A 15711-nucleotide genomic window follows, 5' to 3' on the forward strand; every position below is an offset into this window, starting at 1 on the left:
ATTATCTATTTTTAAGATTAAAAGCACATAATTGCCATAAAAAGTGATCCACATGAGATAATTACTATTTAACATGATGTATACATATATACATGAGATATATATAATGTTGGACAAATAAAAAAATTGTTTTTATATACTCATTAGCCCATATTGTTTTATTGCCCTTGAATAGACAATTTATTTTATGCTTTGTGAAGCATTAAAAATAGCTCCATATCTCCCACGACTACATTTGAGGTTCTGGGACCCCAGATTTCAGGCTGCTGAGTAGGCAAGAGGAGGAGGCCTGAGAATTCTCACACTTTAGCCCCTGGTATGAAGTCTTCATAGAAGAGGGGCTACCATCCACTCCAACAGGAAAGGAAGCAATGGTTTCTTGTACATATATATTAAGGGGGAAATTCCTGTTATTTAGCTTAGTGAAAAAGCTAAATATTTTGCCACACCTGGGCTATTTCTCAGCATTTCAGTTTCCTTATATGTAGAATCAGTCTTAAAAGTTAAGAGTATAACATTGGGCAAGTTATTGAATCTCCCAGTGCCTCAGTTTCCTCATTGCAAAAATGATGGAATAATAGAAAACAATGACCTCAAGTGAGTGAGTTAATTTGTCTCAAGGCACTTAGACTAATGGCAGGAAGAGAGGAAGAACTCCATAAATACTAGCTACCCACATGAGACATTTTAGAGGTAAGTATGTTTAAAACTACCTCTCTGGAGCCAGGTGACCTCCTGAGATGTTACGGAATATATCCTCTGTCACCATTTTCCTTAGACTAATTAGCCGTAATACAAATGGAAAATGATTGACTTTCACAACCTCAACTTTACTGGGTGTTGAGTGATTTACATAACATTGTAGCTAGGAGGTCCCAGAACTGCATTCCTTTCTTTGGCAAATTTGTATGTCTTCATCCAAAGGCAATATTTATTCATCATATCTTGTCTGAGTAATGACTCTGGGCTGGGGTTAGGTGAAGAATGTCAATCCTTTTTCCCACCCTCGGTGCAAGGGCTTAGAACATGGGAGCAGAGGAAGACATCACATTCAGATAAAGTCAGAACCAACCAGCCCATGGCTTGACAAGAGAGTTAGAAGAGATCCAAGGTAGGGCCTATTTATAAGGGAAAAAACAAGGCCTTCAATTTGCCTCCAGAATCTGACACCGCTGAGTCTCTACTTTGCATCACAGGGGGGATATTAAATTCATGATCTAGAAGTAAATGAGAGAAAATAATGTTTATAATCAGTAGTTTAAATGTGCACTTGTCTCTCTCCTATACTGTCTCTTCACAACATCCAAACAGGTGAGCAAAAGAAACTAGGAATGCTGTACCCAGGAAAAGACAATTTTACAAAAATGCTCCCCCAGTCATTGAATCTTAGGGAAGAAAATGGAACCAAACTGTGTCCCTGATGGGAAATGAGAGGAATAACTAATGTTTTCCCAGCTAAAAGTTTGAAAAATATGCTTTGCCACATTCAAAATCTTCACCCATTTATTTCTTTCCGTACACTTTCCTTACCAAAAAGCCACATTTTAATTAATTTCATAAAATAATCCAATTTATACCCTCTAAGGCAAGCTTGTCCAACCCATGGCCCACAGGTCGCATGTAGCCCAGGACGGCTTTGAATGTGGCCAAACACAAATTTGTAAACTTTCTTAAAACATTTTAAGATTTTCTTTTGCAATTTTTTTTTCAGCTTATCAGCTATCGTTAGTGTTAGTGTATTTTATGTGTGGCCCAAGATAGCTCTTCTTCCAATGTGGCCCACAGAATCCAAAAGATTGGACAAGCCTGCTTTAAGTAACTAAATATGTTTATTCAGTTACTCAACCAATACTTACGGGGCACCTACGATGTGTCAGGCGTCATTTTGTTCATTGACGTTGCCTGAGTTCCTGCTCTCAGGGAATCTTACTTTGCAATATTCTGCTGAAAATGTCTCTTCTGCATTTCCTTTGTTTGGTTTACTGTGATTCTTATCTTCTTCTGTACAATGCCTTTCACATCCAGAAAATTATAATATTATAACAATTGTATCAAGTCATGAGACTATGACAGAGCAGGCTAAGAAATGATAGCCATTTGGGCATAAATATTTAAATACATGCAATACACTTCATTTAGTGCATTATTCAAATTCTGGGCTTATACAAACATGTTTCCGGAAATTACCAGCTGCTTCCTTTTGTGAGCTCAGTAATTCTTGAAAAACAAGACTCAAAGGACCTGCAGGCATACCTCAGAGATATTGTGGGTTTGATTCCAGAGTACTACAATATAGCAAGTCACACAAATGTTTTAGTTTCCTGGTGCAGACGAAAGCTACGTTTACACCATACTGGAGTCTATTAAGTTGTACCTACCTTAATTTTAAAATACTTTAAAATGCTACCAATCATCTGAGCCTTCAGCAAGTCATGATCTTTTTGCTGGTGGAGGGTCCTGCCTCAATGTTGATGGCTGCTGACTCATCAGGGTGGTGGTTGCCAAAGGTTGGGGTGGTTGTGGAAATTTCTTAAGTCAACAATAAAGTTTGCTACATCAATTGAGTCTTCCCAGCATCAAAGATTTCTCTGTGGCATGTGATACTGGTTAACAGTATTTTACCCATAGAACATTTTTCAAAATTGGAGCCAATCCTCTCAAACCTGCCGCTGTTTTACCAACTAAGTTTCTGAAATATTCTAAATCCTAGCTACTGAGGAGGCCGAGGCAAGAGGCTCACTTGAGTCCAGAAAGTTGAGGCTGCTGTAAGCCATGATCACACCACTGCACTCCAGCCTAAGTGACAGAGTGAGACTTTTTTCTAAACAAACAAACAAACAACTGTTGTTTAGTGTAGCTACCTTCGTCAATGATCTTAGCTAGATCTTCTGCATCACTTGCTGCAGCTTGTCCATCAGCACTTCCTGCTTCACCTTGCACTTTTATGTTATGGGCATGGCTTCTTTCCTTCATCCTCATGAACCCACCTCCGCTAGCTTCAAAGTCTTCTTCTGCAGCTTCCTCACCTCTCTCAGCCTTCACAGAATTGAAGAGAGCTAGGGCCTTGCTCTGGATTAGGCTTTGGTTTAAGGGAATGCTGTGGTTAGAGTGGTCTTCTATCCAGACCACTCACACTTTTTCTGTATTAGCAATAAGGCTGTTTTGTTTTCTTATCATTCATGAGTTCACTGGAGTAACACTTTTAATTTCCTTCAAGAACTTCTCCCTTGTATTCTCAATTTGGCTGTTTGGCACAAGAGGCCAAGCTTTCAGCCTGTCTCAGCTTTTGACATGCCTTCCTAGGTAAGACTAATCATTATTAGCTTCCGATTTAAAGTGAGAGATATGTGACTCTTCTTTTCACTTGAACACTTAGAGGCCATAGGGTTATTAATTAACTAATTTCAATATTGTATGTCTCAAGGAACAGCAAAACCCAAGGAGGGGAAGAGAGGTGAGGGAATGACCAATCACTGGTACGGTCGAACATCCACAGCATTGATGGATCAAGTTCACCATCTTACATAGGTATACTTCATGGTGCCCCCAAACAATTATAATAGTAATATCAAAGATCGCTAATCACAGATCACCATAACAGGTATAATAATAATGAAGAAATTGGAAATATTGTGAGAAATACCAAAATGTGATGCAGAGACACAACATGAGCACATGCTGTTGGAAAAATGGCATCGATTGTCTTGCTTAAACCTTTCCATAAACCTTCCATTTGCAGAAAACACAGTCTCTGTGAAGGCAATAAAACCAGATGCAATAAATACAGGTAGGCCAGTATTTTCCAAATCAGCCTCCTTCTACTTACAGGTGGTCATTGATGTCATTTGCCTCCTTTTCTGCCAGCCCCAAACTGACTAGGGAGGAGAATCAATTGGAATTCCTTCTCCCTAATTGCTTCCTTTCCTTTTTCTCCAAACCTTGTATTTTTCCCCACTAAAATCACCTATGCCAAAACCATAGTTCAGTGAAATGAGTGTGATTAAGCAAATTATAAGCCAGCTCAGGGAGTCACTCTAATTACTCTAATCAGGGATAGGTTCCCAGCTCACAGGAGGCCTGACTGGCCTAGAACTCTTGCTTCTACCGGTGGGTGGTGTGTCAGCAGATGGCAATCACTGCTGCTATTTCACCAGCTTAATGTGAGATTGTTTTAGTTTTGGGCTTCAGACCCTCATTATTCTTCAATTTCTTCAATTGGTCCACTGGAAAAAATCTTGCCTTTAATCCCTGAGTGCCCCAGAAGCCCATGCAGCAGTTGGGTATGGTGCCAGATTCTTCAGGAAGAAGAATACGTGTATAGGAGGAGATGCTGGTCTCCCTCTCTTACCATATTCGAGCTCCCTGATGGCAGGAGTAATCTTTCATCCCTAGAAATGAGCCTGACATGGAGCAGAGACCCAAATGTTTGCTGAACATCTTGGAATGAACAAAGAAGAGAAAGCGAAGTCATATTTTCTTTCAAGAGGCACTTTATGGGAAAAAGGATTTAATAAGAAAAAAATGCTTGTACAGGGAACATGCCTATCACACACTACATGTAAATGAGAACACATACTACATTTAAATGAGAAGACAGAGAGTTAGGAGTGTTCTAAGCCACGTGGCCACCACTCCATACACACCTGACAGCAATGCATGTCTGGTTTCTCATCATTAACTCAAAACAGTCAGAGGTGGCAAGTCTGTATGAGAAAGAAAAAGAAAGAGATAGAGGCTGGAATGCAGAAGAGAAGTACCAAGCTGGTATCAAATCACAAGCTTCCATCAGGAAAACAACAGCCAAGCTACAATCAACATTCTAACAAGGTTTATTTGGTTATAAAATTCTTCAAGGAAAATTCTAGAACTTCAGGAATATAATACCTTGATGAGGTCTACTAGGTGGTGGTATATCAAAATAATTGGGGGGGCTGGGCGCGGTGGCTCAAGCCGGTAATCCCAGCACTTTGGGAGGCCGAGACAGGCGGATCACGAGGTCAGGAGATCGAGACCATCCTGGCTAACACGGTGAAACCCCATCTCTACTAAAATACAAAAAAAAAAAAAAAAAATTGCTATCCCTTCTTATACTTCTACTTAACTTTCTACACATTTTGGCAATGGTAGCTCATGAAAGAAAACAGAGAGATGTTTCAAGAGTTTCTTTATGAGGCTGAGTTCCTTGGGCCCTGCAGAAGGACAGATTTAAGAAAATTTGGCAAAGTTCACAGCTGCTCCACGGCCACACATTGATGAATGTATCCCATGTTGTTGGCTTCCTTCCGTGTAGATAATTACGTTGCACACTGGATTAGAAAAGCCATGTTTTGGCATCATCAATCCAAATTTACCTTTGGAGTTTCTCTCAGTGGAGAAAGCATTAATCAAATCAAAAATCAACTTTTTTTTTTTTTTTTTTTTTAAGACAGTTTCGCTCTTGTTGCCCAGGCTGGAGTGCAATGGCGTGATCCTGGCTCACTGTAACCTCCGCCTCTTGGGTTCAAGCGATTCTCCTGCCTCGGCCTCCCAAGAAGCTGGGATCACAGGCATGAGCCAACATGCCCAGATAATTTTGTATTTTTAGTAGAGATGGCGTTTCTCCATGTCGGTCAGGCTGGTCTCAAACTCCCAACCTCAGGTGATCTGCCTGCCTCGGCCTCCCAAAGTGCTAGGATTACAGGCATGAGCCACTGCACCTGGCCAAATAAACTTTTAAAACTGAAAATACAGGCATATACATATATATGTATACATATACATACACATACATGTATATGTATTATTTTCCTCTTTTATTCACTGAATAAACATTCTCGAGCACTTACTCTGCACTATACGAGGAACTAGAAATAAAAATTTAAGTAAGACATGACCCATGTCCTAAAGTGATTTGAAGATAGTGATGAAGGCAGTCCATGTACAAACCACAAACATGTGGCAGTTGCTATAGGGACAACGAGTTATGGAGCATTACTAACGCTACAACATGTATTTTTCTAAAATGCCAGCAATTTCTGTAACTTATAGTAGGTAGGGAAGCATATTATTTATGCTGAAACCATGCAGAGATGTTCCCAGAAATAAGCACATCTGCAGAAAACAAATCTACACACACTGTAGACTGGCTAAGTAGAACAAATGTCTCAGGAAAAAAAAAAAAACCTTTTCTTAAAAAAACAAAAAAGAAAGCAAGCACACTGGTTGGGATTTTCTGCAGATGTCATCAAAATAAATGGATGGGTACAGACAAGTGCTTAGGTTTGCAGTATGACCAGGTATCTTGCTGAGGCTCAGCCTACACACCCTAAACTAGGAATTGGGCAATTTCCTACTTAGAGGATTTCCAGCAAACTCCATAGCTCTTCTATCTCCATTTTTGGTTCAGAAATTTCACCCTTCCAACAAAGTTTATTTCTTCCAGAAGCATAAGGTACAGTAGATACATCAAGCTTGAAAGGGAAAAAAATTAAATTTTATTGATCACCAACTTACCCTTTGCAAATTAAATCTTCAGTGTATTAAGTGGTACCCAGAATGTCTGCTTCTCTGATAAGAATTTATCACAACAGGTTCACCTTATTTTCCTAAAGGTATTCTAGTTATCTAAAAGAAATGGTATATTTCTCTGTGATCCAAAATGAAATAATTTCCACTTACATGAAGAAGTATTTGCCATCCACTTACTGAAGCACTAAGAGCACTCACTTTTATAATGGACATAACTTAATGCAGGAATCTTTTCTCATGGAAAGTATTTGACTAGGAAAAAGTTGAATGCAAAGTAATGTGGACTGTTAAAATACATAATCCCTTGACCCTATTGAAGGGCAATTTGGCTATTTCTGAAGCTGCAGCCCCTTCAGTAAATAACAGCATATCCTGACAGTCTGAGATGCTTTCCTACTGAAGGGGACTTTCTCCTTGTTGGTTGTGAGCATCCACAGAGCTTTAGAGAGGCAATGCTGACTCCAGGGACTGACAGCTGGACTCATTCTAACCAGTGCTAGGACTGAGTTCCACTTGAGTTAATTTTCAAGAGAGTATCTCACCCAAGCAACTTATTTACTGCTCCTTCTTAAGGTGTTCCATGTCTGTTTTAAATCCTTAGAATTTCAATCTTGCTGTGGGAGGATTGCCAAAACTTCAAGTATTTCTCTGATGATTAAATGGCTGCTACAGCCAGCACACCAAAAATAGTAGGTGTTGAAGGATATCAGAAATCAAAGTTCTATTAAACAGATCCATATGAAGTATGTGTTGTGTGGTTGACACTGTGAGAGCCACCATGGAGTTTTAAACCATATGAAAACTCTTCGACCCAAAAAACTGACGATGCATTAAATAACTGGAGTAAGCCCAGGGCAGCATATAATAAAGAATTAAAATGAATGCTATAGGGTACAGAAAATGATTATGATTATACCTCATAAATACCTTACTATTAAAGAACAAAAATTATAAAATATAAAGTGCTTAAACTAGATGATATGCATTCACATACCTCTTTGACTCTTATAACCACATGGTGAGGTAGGTGAGGCAGATGTTATATTATTAACCCCACTTACAGATGAGGAAACTATAACCAAAGAGGTCAAGGGGCTTAGGCAATAGCACCCTGCAGATGCACGGCAGAATTCCAGACGGCAGCCATGGTGCTCTCTTCTGGTTCCCTAATCTTGCTGCCACACCACGCTGCCTTTTCGTTGCCATGGGAGGGAGAAGAAGAACTTGAAGGGTGAACTGTAAAGGATATTGTTGAATGAAAAATAGGACGTAAGATTTTTCATGGGGAAAGGCAAATAGTGAGAGGGGCAAAGAGCATGACCACAGGTTTAGAGGCAGAGACTAGAAGAATGATTTCGTGAAATGGATATGTATTAGAAGGAAAACAGGGTGTGATAGGAAAATGGAATTATCCATGGAGGATTCAGAAAGGCGGGAGTTGAGTTTGAGTCTTTCAAGCAACGAGACTTTTTTGCAAAGGAGACTGCCAGGATCAATGCAAAGTTTAAGGAAGTTGATACGGTGTTCCTGTGCTAGATGGGTTCAAGGGATGGAAGGCGGGAGGCAACGAGTCTGGGTTTCTGGAATCCAGCAGGGAGTGGCTGGGGGCCTGATGTAGTTCTGAGATATCAAGGTGGGTATGCCTGGCAGAATTCATCACAGATGCATTTGCCATCTCATGTCACTGAACAACATCAAAGCTGAACGACTCTGGCTACAAGGGACAGGAGATGATTGGTGTTTACAAACTTAACATGGATTAAACCATTTTAGGTTGGTTCACTTAAAACCTGCAAGATACGCTGTCTCCAGGATTCAGGATTAACAAAGGTAAAATTACCTGCATTTTCAGGCCTCCGTTTAATGTGACTTCCTGAAGTCAGCCAGTCTGTTATTAGGCTGGAATGGATGGGGGCCTTACAGCCCTGCTGGAGTTCCAACGGATGAAGGGGATTTGAGAGGGCTGGGGGCGGGGGGTAGGTACTCTGGGTCTCTCACCCCCATTTAAATGAGAATAGATTTGATTTTATAAAATTGCTTCTTTTAGGATCTTTCACAAAATTTTATTTGGGTAAAGGCTTCAATAGCTTAACACATCTGAAAAGCCAACAATCTAGTCCATCCCCAGCCACAGACAGAGTGGGAAGCAAGACCAGTGAAGTGCAGGGCCTGGTCCCAGGTCCCAGGTCACAGCAAGTGAGGCCCACTGAGGGGCCTTTTTAAAGTACATCAAATTGGGCAACTGAGGACTGAAAGAACAAAAATCATTTCGTATACTTTGAAGCCCCAGGGTCAGGATTCTTTCCAGGCCCTTTTTGTGCCTGTGGCAGAGCCGGTTCCCCGATGTCCTAACCAGGACAGCACACACAGCCAGGATGGAGGATCAGGACGCAGCTCCTGGTCACCAGCAGCCAGGCTGGGCCTCACATCGCGAGAAGTGAGACCGGGAGCCTGTTTCAGGGCTGAGCCTCCTGCCCACAAATTAAGCTTAGGATACTTCCAATAGGAAAGAGGGTCTAGTTAACACTTCCTCTGACTCATTCACAGTTTAACACTTGATAATTTCTTTTCTTCCTCACTTTAGTCTCCTTTGGAGGGGCTAAGACTAAGGCCAAAACAAAGTAAAAGTCCACCTCCACCACCACTAACAAAAACCACCTTAAGAAAGGGCTGTCGTGCCCTGGGGAAGATAAAGAAAAGCTGCAAGTTTGGAATTCTCGCAGTTACCAAAGAATTATGACCCAGAAGCAGGGAATCATTAAATCCGGCTGGTTTCACTCGTATAACAGCATATAACATTGTACCAGCTCCTGCACTGCCCGCTGAATCAGGAAGTTTAGGGAGAAAAAAACCCAGCAGAGCCTCTAGTAAATCTGTTTTTTTGTATTCGAATCCTAAAAAAGTATTCCTCACACCTCTTCACATAAGGCCTACCATCACCTTAACTATGTTTATCGAGACAGACAAAGTGTCTTCGCAGATGCTACAGCATTTCTCTTCTTTGACAGCAAATACTGATTAAATCTTCCGGGAGAAAAGTTAGGCAAACCCAAACTCAGTTTCTCTCCAGTTACAAAGGGACAGACTTTCCATTTCCGATATTTCCTTTCCTTTTCTTATTGTCAGGAAAATAAATAAAAGTGACAGAATTTTGTAGAAAATGTCTCCTGAAGATATGGTTGTTTTGGTTTTAACTTAGGTTGAATGATTTCCTACCGGTTTTGTGAATTATCTAATCTAACTAAAAGAATTCCTAAACCAACTAGGTTTCCTATTAATTTAGAAAAACTGGGGAGAATGTAGATGATACACAAACCAACAGTGCCAGGTGAGCTTTCCGCTGGCAGGGCAGCATGTCACCCTTTCAGGATGGAGGATGCTGAGGGGACTGACTTTACTGGCATTGACATTAGTGGCAAGAGACTATACATTATGAATTAGCACATCTCTATGAACTGATTAACTTCTGGATATTCTGAATGCCTGGTTTAAAAAATAATAAATCAAAATGACCTTTCAGGCACTCACCAACACTGCTAACAGAAACATCCCAGTTAGAAATCTGGGTGGAAAAACACGTTTGTGGCACATATGCTGATCTGAGCAATAGAGTCTGTCTCTTTAATCACCCCTGTTAGGAATATAAAATCTCCTGAAAATAAGTCACACAGCTCTCTACACATCATGAGTAATTCACCAACATAAAAGCTGCAGATTTTATCATCATTATCGGCACTGCCAGCTAGCTGCTAAGAGTTATTGAGATAAGTAGACTTGGTTTGAGGGTTAAAACAGTGCGTGTGCTGTCTCTGAAAATCATCTGCATAACTGCAGAGCTTTCTAATTCACGTTGAAGACCCATCATTATGTCAGGAGAAATTGAGGCTCTCAGGTCCCCAGCCTGATAATGCAATACACAAGCCTCCCTTTGGGTTCTTTCTGAAGGACCAGCATCACGGTGGGAGGTGGCAGTAGGCCAGCCGGCATGCACTCGTCTCCTGCAGCTAGCTGGTGATTCTGAAGTCAGTGTATACCACTGCGACTTTCTTTCCCCACTCCCAAACTTGGGAATCTACAAATTGACTAATGAAGGAAAAATAAGAAATCTCATGACCATGGTAGTAGACAGAAATGAAAACTGATATATACTTTTATTCTTGAGTTCAATTTTAAAAGCAATCTCCATTCCACCAAGCTCTAAAGGGCCGCCTCTCATTCCATCAGGGAAGGTGGAGAGCACGTTTGTGCAGACTGGCGTGGCCTTTGACAGATTTATTGACAAGACCCACTGGCTGGAGTAAGTACAGGGATGCATCATTTGTTGAGAAAGAGAAGAATATATACCACTGACAAGTTTCCAAGAGCTCATAAAACAGCCGTTAGGCCTAGAAGATCATGTCTACAATGTATTAGTATCAGGAAGAAAGCATTAAAGGCATTTCTCAAGTTTAACGGAAAACAAAATTTCAAAAGCAAGGTGAGTTAGCTGCCAGTGTCTGAAGTTGATGGAGACGCAGAGTCCGTTGACTTTGACAGGCTCTGCTCTGTGAACAGGGACTACACACTGCATGGCGTCAGTCACTTCGTTGTTTGTTGTTAGCCGAAAGGAGAGACAGTTCAGGTAGCACTGTTTAGTCTCACGGGGGTAGCGGAAGTAAAGTGATAGGAAACTGACTTTTAGTTAATTTTGCACTGACCTCTAGATCACAGTGGTGGACAAGATGTTATCTTTATAATATTTTAAAATAGATTTCTAAAAGATGAAAACTAAATATGAAAACCCTGACATTATGGGATGGCGATAGAGGAAAGAACAATGGACACTGTCTATATGCTGAATCCACATGGAAAGATTGTGCTGGAAGCCTAATTACCTCTCAGCCTGAGCATTTAAACCTCTGACCCCAATGGAACACGAGTTCTTCTTAAGACTTAGTGTATTTTAGATTTAATTGGATTCAAGGATATTTTTCTCCGATCCTCAACTTAAGAACTATTAGGCACTGTTTAACCTGAAAAAAACAAATACTTCTTGGAGTCTCAATTTTCTCATCTATAAATCAGGACAGTAATACTTACATGTTAGGGATATAGTACAGAGTAAATTATAAAAAATGCAGTGAAAAAAATACAGTGAAAATTAAATTAATAAGTACAAAGTGTGTTTTACAATGCCTAGCATATAATAAGTGCTCAATAAACATTACCTTACTTCCAATTCTACTCACTTTCAATAGTACACACAAAACAAAACAAAAACGAAAAAACTCTTGCAGAAGGGATACAGTGCCAGGTTGTGTAAGGAGAAGATGCAGTTTGAGCTTTCTTGTTGTTTGGGCAGCAGATTTCGTGAACCACCATCAGTCCTATAAATAGGCTCTGCACATCGCCTGCTAAAGCTGCTCATTGCACAGAATCGATAATGAAGACCGGCAGGCATGAGATTTGCTCACAGAGCATTAGCCATCTACTCCAATCCCTTGCAGATCCCATAGCAAAGCATCCTGCTGTTGACTCCCAAAATGTCGGGCCTCTAAGCCAAAAATCAATGTATGAGTTGTTTCATTGCCCTTGGTGATTTGCATCCATTTTCTTTACAAAAAGCAATGCTACTGACTGCCAAAGTAACAAGGTGAAGGGGAATAAGAGACAGGAGGAAACAGCCAAATGGGAGCAGAGCTAAGGTAACCAAATAAACATCTCTCTTTACTGCCAAGATACTAAAAACATAATCCCAGCCAGCTTTGTGAGTTACCACCTTAGCCACATGGCTACATATTTGATGGAAACAGAGATCCAACAATGGAAAAATAAAAGCATTTCCCCACCAAATGAGTAGCTGGACATGCATTTGAAGAAGAATGGCATTAGGGTGTTCAAGGCTGACTCTCTCCATGCAATGCTAATCAAATTTACCCAGTTCACGTGCTTGGGGGCCATTTCTCTAATCACAGATGCTGCCAATTCCACCTGCAATCTAAAAACCCAGACTGTGCATTCGGTTCCTCAGTTCGCAACAATAATAACTGAAACACCATTTTTCATGCCCTACAGAATGCAAACACAGCTGAACTGATCCACTTCAAATCTTCATAAACAATTCAACTGAGGATGAAAGCAGGTAAGACATTTCAAAGTGAGGATGTTTAGATGACCAGGTACATGGGGATGGTGTGTATATGGGGAGAGGCACTTTTTGGCAGAGTTATTACTGGTTTAAAGCATAGGTGCTACTCTAATTTTAAAGTCTGTCAGGTATGCATACTATATGGCTGCATGGGACGTCTTTTAGAATCAAATCCACTGCCTTCTGTAGTCTTTGGGGTGGCTACCATGCTAGTATGTAGGTGGCCCTCAGACAGGTCTTATCAACTGCCTGTAGTCCCCTGTTTAGCCCGAATGCCCCACCAAAGAAAAACATCAGACATAGTTTGGAAGTCTGGGAATCAAATGGTTGAGGAAAGGGCAAGAAAGTCAGTAGATAACATGACCAAGTACAAGCCACAGGTCAGGGGTTACGACGTCATGGGGGCAGGCAGAGGGGTCTTTGCAGGCATTTGCAGTCCAGTTCCAGAGAGTTTATCAATGGAGGTTTTATTCCCCTGTTTCAATACCCTGGCACACTTTTTGAAACTAATGATTGACTCCTTACTCCGTAAGGCCCAGCTCAAATTGTACTTCCCTTGTCCTGAGCTCACCAGGTGGTTGTCTGCTCTCTTGGACATATATTTACTAGGTATGATTTACTCTGTTTATAAAACTCCATATTTATTATACAAGTAACACAAACACACACGTGTGTGCATACACGCACATACAGTCACATGCTGCATAATGATGGTTTAGTAAAGGATGAACAGCATATACAACAGTGGTCCTACAAGATGATAATGGAGCTGAAAAACTCCCATCCCTTATTGACTTCGTCGTCATAACATCATAGCACAGCACATTACTAACATGTTTGTGGTGATGCTGGTGTAAACAACCTTACTGTGCTGCTTGCTATAGCACAGACAATTATGTACAGTACGTAATACCTGATAATAAATGATTATGTTACTGGCTTATGTATTTACTATATTTTATTATTATCTTAGAGTATACTTTTATTTATTTGTTTTGAAAAGTTAACTGTAAACAGCCTCAGGCAGGTCCTTCAGGAGGTATTCCAGAAGAGAGCATTGTTATCATAGGAGATGTCAGCTTCATGCATGTTATTGCCCCTGAAGATCTTCCAGTGGGACAAGATGTGGTGGTGGAAGACAGTGATATTGATGACCCTGACCCTGTGTAGGCCCAGGCTAATGTGTGTGTTTGTGTCTTAGTTTTATGACAAAAGTTTAAAAGTAAAAAATAAAATAAAATAAAAAAAATTAAGAATTTTAAAAAAGAGAAAAGACTGATAGAATAACGATATAAAGAAAAAATATTTTGTATATCTGCAAAATGTGTTTTAAGCTAAATGTTATTACTTAACAGTCAAAAAATTAAAATGTTTCAGTTTATAAAGAATTACAGTAAACTAAAATTAGTTATTAAAACTATTAAAACATATTTTAATAAATTTAGTGTAGCCACTGTAAAGTATAAAAACACTAAGTATAGTGTTTTTAAAGTCTACAATAATGTCCCAGGCCTTCACATTCACTCACCACTCACTCACTCACCCGCCCAGAGCAACTTCCAGTCCTGCAAGTTCTATTCATGGTAAATGCCCTATACAGGCGTACCACTTTTTATCTTTCATACAGTATTTTTATTGTACTTCTTCTATGTTTAGATATATTGGATGCCCAAATACTTCCCATTGTGTTACAACTCTCCACAGTACTCAGTATACTAACATGGTGTATAGAATTGTAGCCTAGAAGGAACAGGCTACACCATATAGCATGGGAGTACAGTAGGCTATACCATCTAGGTTTGTGTAAGTGCACTCTATGATGTTTGCACAATGACAAAATTCCTTAATGATGCATTTCTCAGAACATATTCTTGTCATTAAGTGACACCTGACTACACACACACACACACACACACACACACACACAGAGATGAAAGAGATTATGCACAGAGTATTATAATTATATATCTCTTTCCTTCGCTACACCATAAACTTTATTTTTTTATTTCCAACTCTTATTCTAGGTTCAGGGGTACATGTGCAGCATGTGCAGGTTTGTTATACAGGTAAACGTGTGCCATGGCAGTCTGCGGCACAGATCATCCATTCACACAGGTATTAAGCCCAGTATCCATATTCTTCCTGATTCTCTCCCTCCTCCCATCCCCCAACCTCCAACAGGAATCCAGCAGCACATCAAAAAGCTAATCCACCACGAACTAATAGGCTTTATCCCTAGGATGCAAGGTTGGTTCAATATACACAAATCAACTGATGCGATTCATCACATAAACAGAACTAAAGACAAAAACCACATGGTTATCTCAATAGATGCAGAAAAGGCCTTTGATAAAATTCAACATCCTTCATGTTAAAAACTCTCAATAAACTAGGTATTAAAGGACCTTACCTCAAAATAATAAGAGCCATATATGACAAACCCACAGCCAATATCATACTGAATGGGCAAAAGCTGAAAGCATTCTCCTTGAAAACTAGCACAAGACAAGGATGCCCTCTCTCACCACTCCTATTTAACATAGTATTGGAAGTTCTGGCCAGGGCAATCGGGCAAGAGAAAGAAATAAAGCATATTCAAATAGGAAGGGAGGACGTCAAACTATCTTTGTTGGCAGATGACACGATGCTTTTTCTAGAAAACATTGTCTCAGCCCAAAAGCTTCTCAAGCTGATAAGCAACTTCAGCAAATTCTCAGGATGCAAAATCAATGTGCAAATTAGAAGCATTCCTTTACACCAAGCTGAGAGACAAATCATGAATGAACTTCCGTTCACAATTGCTACAACAAGAATAAAATATCTAGGAATACAGCTAATAATGGAAGTGAAGGACCTCTTCAAGGAGAACTATAAACCACTGCTCAAAGAAATCAGAGATGACACAAACAAATGGAAAAACATTCCACGGTCATGGATAGGAGGCATCAATATCGTGAAAATGGCCATACTGCCCAAAGCAATTTATAGATTCAATGCTATTCCCATTAAACTACCATTGACATTCTTCACAGAATGAGCCTATAAGGTTTTTGAAAGCAGGAACCATGTCTTGTAAA

At 40.1% G+C, this 15711-nt stretch overlaps 1 protein-coding gene across 5 annotated transcripts in view; it reads right to left on the bottom strand.

Annotated features, from left to right (window-relative positions):
- The window catches only part of LYPD6B (LY6/PLAUR domain containing 6B), a 139060-nt gene that overhangs the window by 26795 nt on the left and 96554 nt on the right, over positions 1-15711 (bottom strand). Inside the window, exon 1 of one of the 5 annotated variants that reach the window (XM_017879098.1) lies at positions 1857-1987. The exons of the other annotated variants lie outside the window; for them this stretch is intronic. The gene's annotated coding sequence lies outside the window, so the exon portion shown is untranslated. Of the gene's footprint in view, positions 1-1856; positions 1988-15711 lie in introns of those variants that run through there. 5 annotated transcript variants of the gene reach the window in all.

The sequence above is a fragment of the Rhinopithecus bieti genome, unplaced genomic scaffold (genome assembly GCF_001698545.2).
Source record: "Rhinopithecus bieti isolate Rb0 unplaced genomic scaffold, ASM169854v2 scaffold_11587, whole genome shotgun sequence".
Lineage (NCBI taxonomy): Eukaryota > Metazoa > Chordata > Mammalia > Primates > Cercopithecidae > Rhinopithecus > Rhinopithecus bieti.